Raw genomic sequence first — 7,525 nt, 5'->3', positions numbered from 1 at the left:
TTATATAATAGTAGTATAGTTTAAATTTCTTGATGAAATAACAGATAAAACTCAACTTCAAAGGTTTCTTGGTAGCCTAAATTACATTGTTGAGTTCTATAAAGACTTAGCAAAAGACGCCAAACCTTTGTTCAATCGGCTTAAACAGCAGCCTGAACCATGGACAACTGTACACACTAATTCTGTCCTTAAAATCAAGCTTAAAGCTAAAACACTCTCGTGCTTAAGCTTAGCACGACCAGATTGTTTCAAAATTATTGAGACCGATGCATCCAAAATTGGATATGGTGGTATTTTGAAGCAAAGATGTCCTAATCTTCCAAACGAAGTTTTAGTACGTTTTACTTCTGGTACTTGGAATCCCACTCAACAAAAATATTCAACAATAAAAAAAGAAGATTCTTTCACTTATTTTGTGTATAACCAAATTCGAGAGTGATCTTCTTAATCAACAATTTTTTGTACGCGTCGACTGTAAAGCAGCTAAGGATGTCATTGAGAAAGATATCAAAAATCTTACCTCAAAATAGATCTTCGCTCGATGGCAGTCACTATTCTCTGTTTTTTATTTTAATATTGAATTCAATAAAGGTAATACTAACAGTTTACCTGACTTTTTAACTCGAGAATTTTTGCAGGGCTCCAAAACAGAAGGCTGTCATCCCTGTCACTCCTAATTAAGAGGTTGCTTCAACATCATCTAGGCAACTTCAAGAACATCCTTCTCCTATCTCCTCCCAGTCTCCATCACCTGCCTCAACCCTAAAGGCTGTCAATAACTCTCCTTTCATAGCAACAAATTTTATCCCAGTGATTCCCATCGAATCCATCCATCTTCGCCACACTCCTTCTGAAATAGCCACCATTTACCTCTTTGACCACCTTCATCCATCCACTGGCGATAAAACTCATTTTTTCTATGAAAGAATCCTTGAAAAAACCCAGAGTGCTCAAATTCAGCACAATTATAGATCAGCACATGTTCGGGCTTAATCTAAGCTCAATATTTTGAACATCATTCATGATCCCGAATGGGGATCTTCACCCTCATTCAAACACGAATTTTATGATGTTACCGGCCTTAAGCTCAGGTCTTATGATTACGTTGATTAGGTTAAAGCATGGGACATGATCTTCTTATATCAGAACGATCATGAGACCCATTCCTGGTTTGTGAAGTTTCGACTTCAACACACCTTATTAGGGGTGCCAAACTGATTTCTCCAATGGTTCTTCACTTGGGGACCACCTCCAGTTGAATTCCTTCCAACATCTCTTCAGCAGTCCATTACCAAGTTTCAAGAATTCAATCAACCTCTGGACTCTTGGGCTCTCTTCATTCAATTTTTTATTTTATACGAAGTACCCTGGATCCTTCAATGGAAGTATCAAATGACTACTAATGAGTTTAAAGAATGGAATTTTGTTCCTCATTTGGAGCAACATTTATCTGTTAAATGGTGGGGTAAATTTGACATTTCACCACTAATTGGCTCCCGTTTTATGCCTAAAAGAGGCATTGGTGCCGATCTGCCCCTTACACCTTCTTTTTTAACTGCAGCTCAGACACCTTTTTATAACATGTTTCAATCGGTGTCGCCTTCCATATTTATCTGATGAGCAGATCCAAGAGTGCATCCTCACCACAATCGGATTTAATCTTCAATCCGCTGACCCTGCCCCATCCTCATCCTCCTCATCAACTCTACCTCCTTCGGATGATGGCAGTCAATGCGCTCAACAGCCTAAATTTTAAGGCCTCCTATAAAAAAAATTAAAAAAAAACTCTGGGAAGGAACAAGAGGTCTTACTGCACCATGACCCAGTGTCGTGATAATCAGACACATTATTCTGATTCTTGCCAGGTGTCAAGCATCCACACCTAGTGCCACTCGAGTCAGACTGACGTCTTGGCATGCGTCACGCAGCACTATAAGTGTATTATAGTGAGTGTCACGGGTGGACACTTTAATAATTCACCTCACTAAGACTCTTCTGGAAAACAGTGGGCCCTCTCACGTGAAATGCCAGAGAATCTTTTGTGGCTTAATTTCAATCACACACCTGGACAATGGACAAGATAACTTTCGACTGAAGTTTATCAGTTTCTGACACAAATCCCACACCTTATTAGGTGTACCCTCTTTCAGAAAATAACACCTTATCTTGAGGCTGTTCACCGGTCATTCTCGGTTGGTTGGATGCCTAATCGACATCATCCCCATCAAGGGCCATCAACATCTCTCAACCAGAATTTGTTGTAGTTTGGTGTCCGCCATCTATAAAAGGAGAACTCTTCATTCTTTGATGACACCACGAAAATATAGAAGAAGTAGAGTATCTAGTTAAGAGTGTTTTGTAAATTTTTAGAGTGTTCTGTAAACATTTTTAAGAGTGTTTTCTGAGTGTCCTGTAATCAAGTATCCTGTAAACATTTCAAGTGTTGTCTTATCTACAACTATTCGTATTAAAGTCTGTAAATCGAAGTCTCTAATGTAAGTTTGTCTTCCTTACTTTTGATTTCATGTATTATGTTTCCTTACTTTTGATTTCATGTATTATGTTTGCAATTAAAAAATTAAAAGAAGAGCTTAATTTGTTAGATAATTTGATTGATATTTCTTATGCATATATAGAATTTTATATTCATTCATTTTCTGAAAATCCTAGCCACTTCTCTGTACTTCATCAATTAGAAAACCTTGAATTATCCAGGCTTTGTTCTAAGAAAAGACAACTTCTTAGCCTGATAGCTTCCCTCGCTGCTTAAGATTTCCTGATCCTAGTTGTAAATGGTATCAAAGCCAAGTTAGAACAGGTGCCAAAGTCGTAAGGACCATTAAGTTGGTAGTGTTTCACCCATTGTCATATAGACCTACACCCAAGTCGTGTCGACCTACACCCAAGTCGTACTCAGCCGTGTTGCCGCAGATAGGCATTTTAAGGCGAAAAGTATTGATAGTAGGCGGGATTAACAGTAGGATATATTGACCAGAGACCCTTATTAACTCGAACCTCTATTGCATGGCTTCATACTTTCGCTCCAATTCTAGGAGATCCTCATCTTCTGAGGTTAGCCCCTTCGGAAGGACTAATGACTCAGTCCACAATTCTGAAGAAGTGGTTTTTTGTAATCTTGAAGTTGCTATAAATAATTATATAATTCCCAAAATACTAGAATCCGAGATATATCACAAAGGCACTTTTGCATTTCATAGTGACTATGTTATTAAGACATGCGAAAGTACTCATACTCTTGCTTCTGATCAAGAGAGCTTGGATTTAAGTTCATCCACATCGGCCTAGTTCAGGTCGCCTTGAAACCCTTAACTCTTCCAGGGTTGAATAGTGTGGTTTTTGCTGCCATTAGAGATGTAAAAATGAATAATTTTAATGAATCTTTAATGGGTCTTGTTGAGACCAGCCTCTGTGAAGGACCCGTCTATTTTCAAAATAGACCAAATCTACCCATGTCCCTCATAGATCCAAATATATTAAATGGTTTTGTCATTACTTTAAGGAATTTAGGATACGATATTCTCCCAGAAACTCAGAATGTTACAGTAATTTATCGTATCTATTACAAGGCAATGACCACCTGTGCCCCAAATGCTAAGGTTATAGATCCAAAGGGTCAAATCGTCTGTTTTTAGGCTAATTCTGAACGATCTCAAGTTTTTATGCCCCGATGTATCAGATGGTCGGAAGTTAATCTTCCTGACTCTTGGACCTTAACCTCTGTGGCTCAACCTCAGCCACCCATGAGAACCTCTCCATCATGCATCACTCAGCTTCCTTCTGATGATATTGAAATTACTTTTGATTGTAGGTCAAATGATTCAAGAAGATCTACCTCTTTTGTAATTTCTTCTTCTTCTTATTATCCTGTGTTTCAAGTACCTTCTCGTGCTTCTACCTCTAGAATTCAGAATGAGAATTATGATGGAATTATAAACCTTCAGGGTACCAACCGTACACCTTTCCAGGTTAACCAATCTGTTTATGGTCCTCTGCAAAGAGAACAATCCCAGGCTTAATTCCAGCCTCCTCTTGCTCCTCTTAATAGGGAAACTGGGTCTTCTTCTCCAACTCCTTCTGATATGCAAGCTCCTTCAGGAATTATGATACTTCATATCACTGAAGAACCCAAATTCCAAATTAATAAGAAGTTCCTAATTCAGGAATACAAATCCACTAAGAATGAAGGAAAATGAAGACTTTTTGAAGAACATTATCCTTCTGATTCTGAGTGGCAGGAGCTTCATGAGAAATGGGTTTCTCACATGGAAACTCATCAAATAAACCTTCCTTTTTTCCAGTGGTTAAAACTTTATCTTCTAAATAAATCTTCTAACCCTCATCAGGTTAGTGTGATCAAGAAGGTAACAACCACTTATGTCTCAAAAGAGGTAACAGAAATTGAATCTATTCATCCTCCATTTCAAGCCTTAAAAATAGGCAGTAATAAGATGGCTATTCCTCTTAAAACTTTAAGCCATACCTCTTCTCCTCTGACTGAATTTCATCTTAGTCAAGTTGTTGAACAAAATAACTTTACTAATCTATGTCTTCAGTCTATTGGGAACCAAACTGATCGTATTGAGACGATAGTAGACTCATTGAAAACCTCTACCCCATCTACTTCTCATGCCAAAATTGAGCATGTTTGGCCAACTTTTGCTTCTCAACCTAGAAGCACTCCAAAAGAATCTGCTTCTCAACCTAGAAGCAACCAGTTTGTCTTATTTAAACCTCCTCCAACCTTGGATATTCCAAAAAAGAAAATTGAGAAAACTGAGTCTAACATTCTTGATGAGATTGTTACCCGACTCCAAAAAATCCAGATATCTAAAGGAAAATTAGAAGACAGCCAAGCCCTAACTCTTTCTCTTACCGAACCTTCTGATTCTGAAATAGAATTTGCAGAGTAAGAATTTTAGTCTATGCTACCTCAACAGGTAGCAGTTTCTGAGTCTCTTCCCCAACTTAATCAAGTTATGAGGAAAGCTCGAAAAGTTATGCCTACCGGTCCTACAAACTATTATTACCCTCGACCTTTTCCTGTCGACCTTCAATTTGAAGTAGAAGGAGAACCTACCATTTTTTTGATCAATGGTAATACTATTTTTGAGTGGAATATTGATAGTTTATCTGAATATCAAATCATCAATCTTTTGAAACAGATGCTTATGTACGCTACAACGGCAAAACTAAATCATTCATTTGATTCTGATGTTGCTAAAATGATAGCAACAGGATTTTTCGACCAACTCCGTGGTTGGTGGGATTTCTATCTATCTGAAGAAGTTAGACAACAAATTATAAAGGTTGTGACCCGTATTCCGCAACAGCTTACTGAACAATTAACTTATGGTAATTTTGCCCAGCGAACTATTTATGTCGACCAAGAAGATGCGGTTAATACTTTAGTCTATACTATTACTCTTCATTTTGTTGGATCAGTTGAAATTTTAGCTGATCGAATAAGAGAACAACTTATGAATCTTCGTTATCCTACACTATCTCATTATAGATGGTATAGAGACGTCTTTTTTGTTGAAGTCTTTTCTAGAGAGGACTGTAATAATTTCATATGGAAAGAAAAGTTCATCTCTAGTCTACCTCCTTTATTTGCTCAAAAGGTAACGTACATACTTAAAGCAAAGCATAATGGCACTATTCCCTTCGAGTAATACACCTACGGGGAATTAGCTACTGAAATATGCAATGAAGGTCTTCAACTCTGCACAGACCTCAAACTCAAGAAACAACTGTCTAAAGAAAGGCAAATTGGATTTCGAGACCTTGGAGATTTCTGTGAAGAATTTGGGTTTGAAAAGGTTCGTCTTCCCGGCTCTAAGAAAACCCTTTGGAAACTTTCTAAGTTTTTCAAGCCTAAATATCAGGCTAAACACTATAAAACTAAACCTAAGCGCTTCTTCAAGAAATGCTTTTCAAAATCTCGTCCTCAAAACCCTTTTCCTAATAAACCCCCTGTTTGTTATAAATATGAAAAAGTAGGACATTATAAGAATAATTGTCGAACTAAAGCTAGAATCAATGCTTTAGAAATTAATGATTCTCAAAAGCAAAATCTTGAAAAGGTCTTGCTATACAACTCTTCTGACCCTGAGCCAGACTCCGAGCCCAACTCAGATCAAGATATTGCTCAACTTGAGTTCGATAGTGATTCCTCTGAGTCTAAATCTCAGACTCCCCATTGTAGTTGCGATCCTTATCAGGCTATGCTAAAAGAAAATGGTCTGATGGTTCTCTCCTCTGAAGAATCATTCCTCTTAAAACCATTGACCAAGTTAATGATCCTACAACTAAGGCTCAACTCTCCTACAACTAAGGCTCAACTCTTACATGAGTATATCACCTTAGTTAAGGATAATACTAGGCCTAGCCCAGTTCCTACAAAACCTACAGTTCAAGATTACAGTTTTAAAACTATAATCAATCAGGTTAAAGCCACTTCTCTTACCCGAGAACCTACAATTCAGGAACTCCGTAAGGACCTCAACGAAGTTAAACTGTAAACTCGCACGTGCAAATGCACGTGTGGCCATTTTTCATGTAGAAGAGAGAGAGAGAAGTTCACCAATTTGAATGAAAATATTTCCCTTAAAAATCCTAGCGCTTCATTCCTCATCTTCCCTAGAAGAAGATGAAGTAAAGGAGTGCCTTGGAAGATCTTACACCTGCCAGCAATACTCCATGAGACCAAATTCAAAAGATTAAACACATCTCCATGTAAAACAAATTAACAAATTCCAATAGTCTGGCTTCAATTGGTGTGGAAAAAATTAACAACTTAATACTATAATTATGCATATTGAATAGTTGTGCAAGGAGGGAGGTGAAAGGGGGATGAATGCAGAAATTCAAATATATTGTTGATGCACATTCAAATTAATAACTTCCATTTTTTTCTCCTCCCAAACACCGAAGGTAATTTCGGACTGGAACTTGATGACAACAAGAGAAATTAATAAAAAAGTGAAGGTAAAGGAAGCACATTTGAATGGGTAACATGAAAGAGACTGAAATACCCAAAATTAAGGAGAGAAGTAGATAACCATAACAGCTTCATGAGTATTGTAAAAATCTGCCCTCAAACAAATGGGTAGGGATTTTCTTTTTTGGTCGGAGAACAAAGAAGTTTTATTAGAAGAAAGACGACCGCTGGAAATGTCGGCCAGAGACAAGTGACCGATTTGCAATGAAAGGGGGTGGGTTTGACCACCAAACAAAGGAGAGCCTGAGCTTCAGAGCTCCTAAGGCTAAGAAATCCGCCAGGGAGTTGGAGTCTCGATGAATGAAATGGAAGAGAACCTACAAAAATGAAGGCAAGAGGTCTGAGATGTCCAGGGCGATGGCATTTGTGGCCCAGTCAAATGAATTTTGCTGGCCATTAAGGTAGGCGACCGCAGAGAAACAGTCTGAGTAGATAACAAACCTCCAAAGGCCTAGGTTGAGAGCTAGAAGTAACTGTCGCTGATGCATTCCAGCTCCGTGGCGC

This window comes from Macadamia integrifolia, chromosome 14 (genome assembly GCF_013358625.1).
Source record: "Macadamia integrifolia cultivar HAES 741 chromosome 14, SCU_Mint_v3, whole genome shotgun sequence".
In the NCBI taxonomy this organism is placed as follows: domain Eukaryota; kingdom Viridiplantae; phylum Streptophyta; class Magnoliopsida; order Proteales; family Proteaceae; genus Macadamia; species Macadamia integrifolia.
This window is presented reverse-complemented; position numbering follows the sequence as displayed.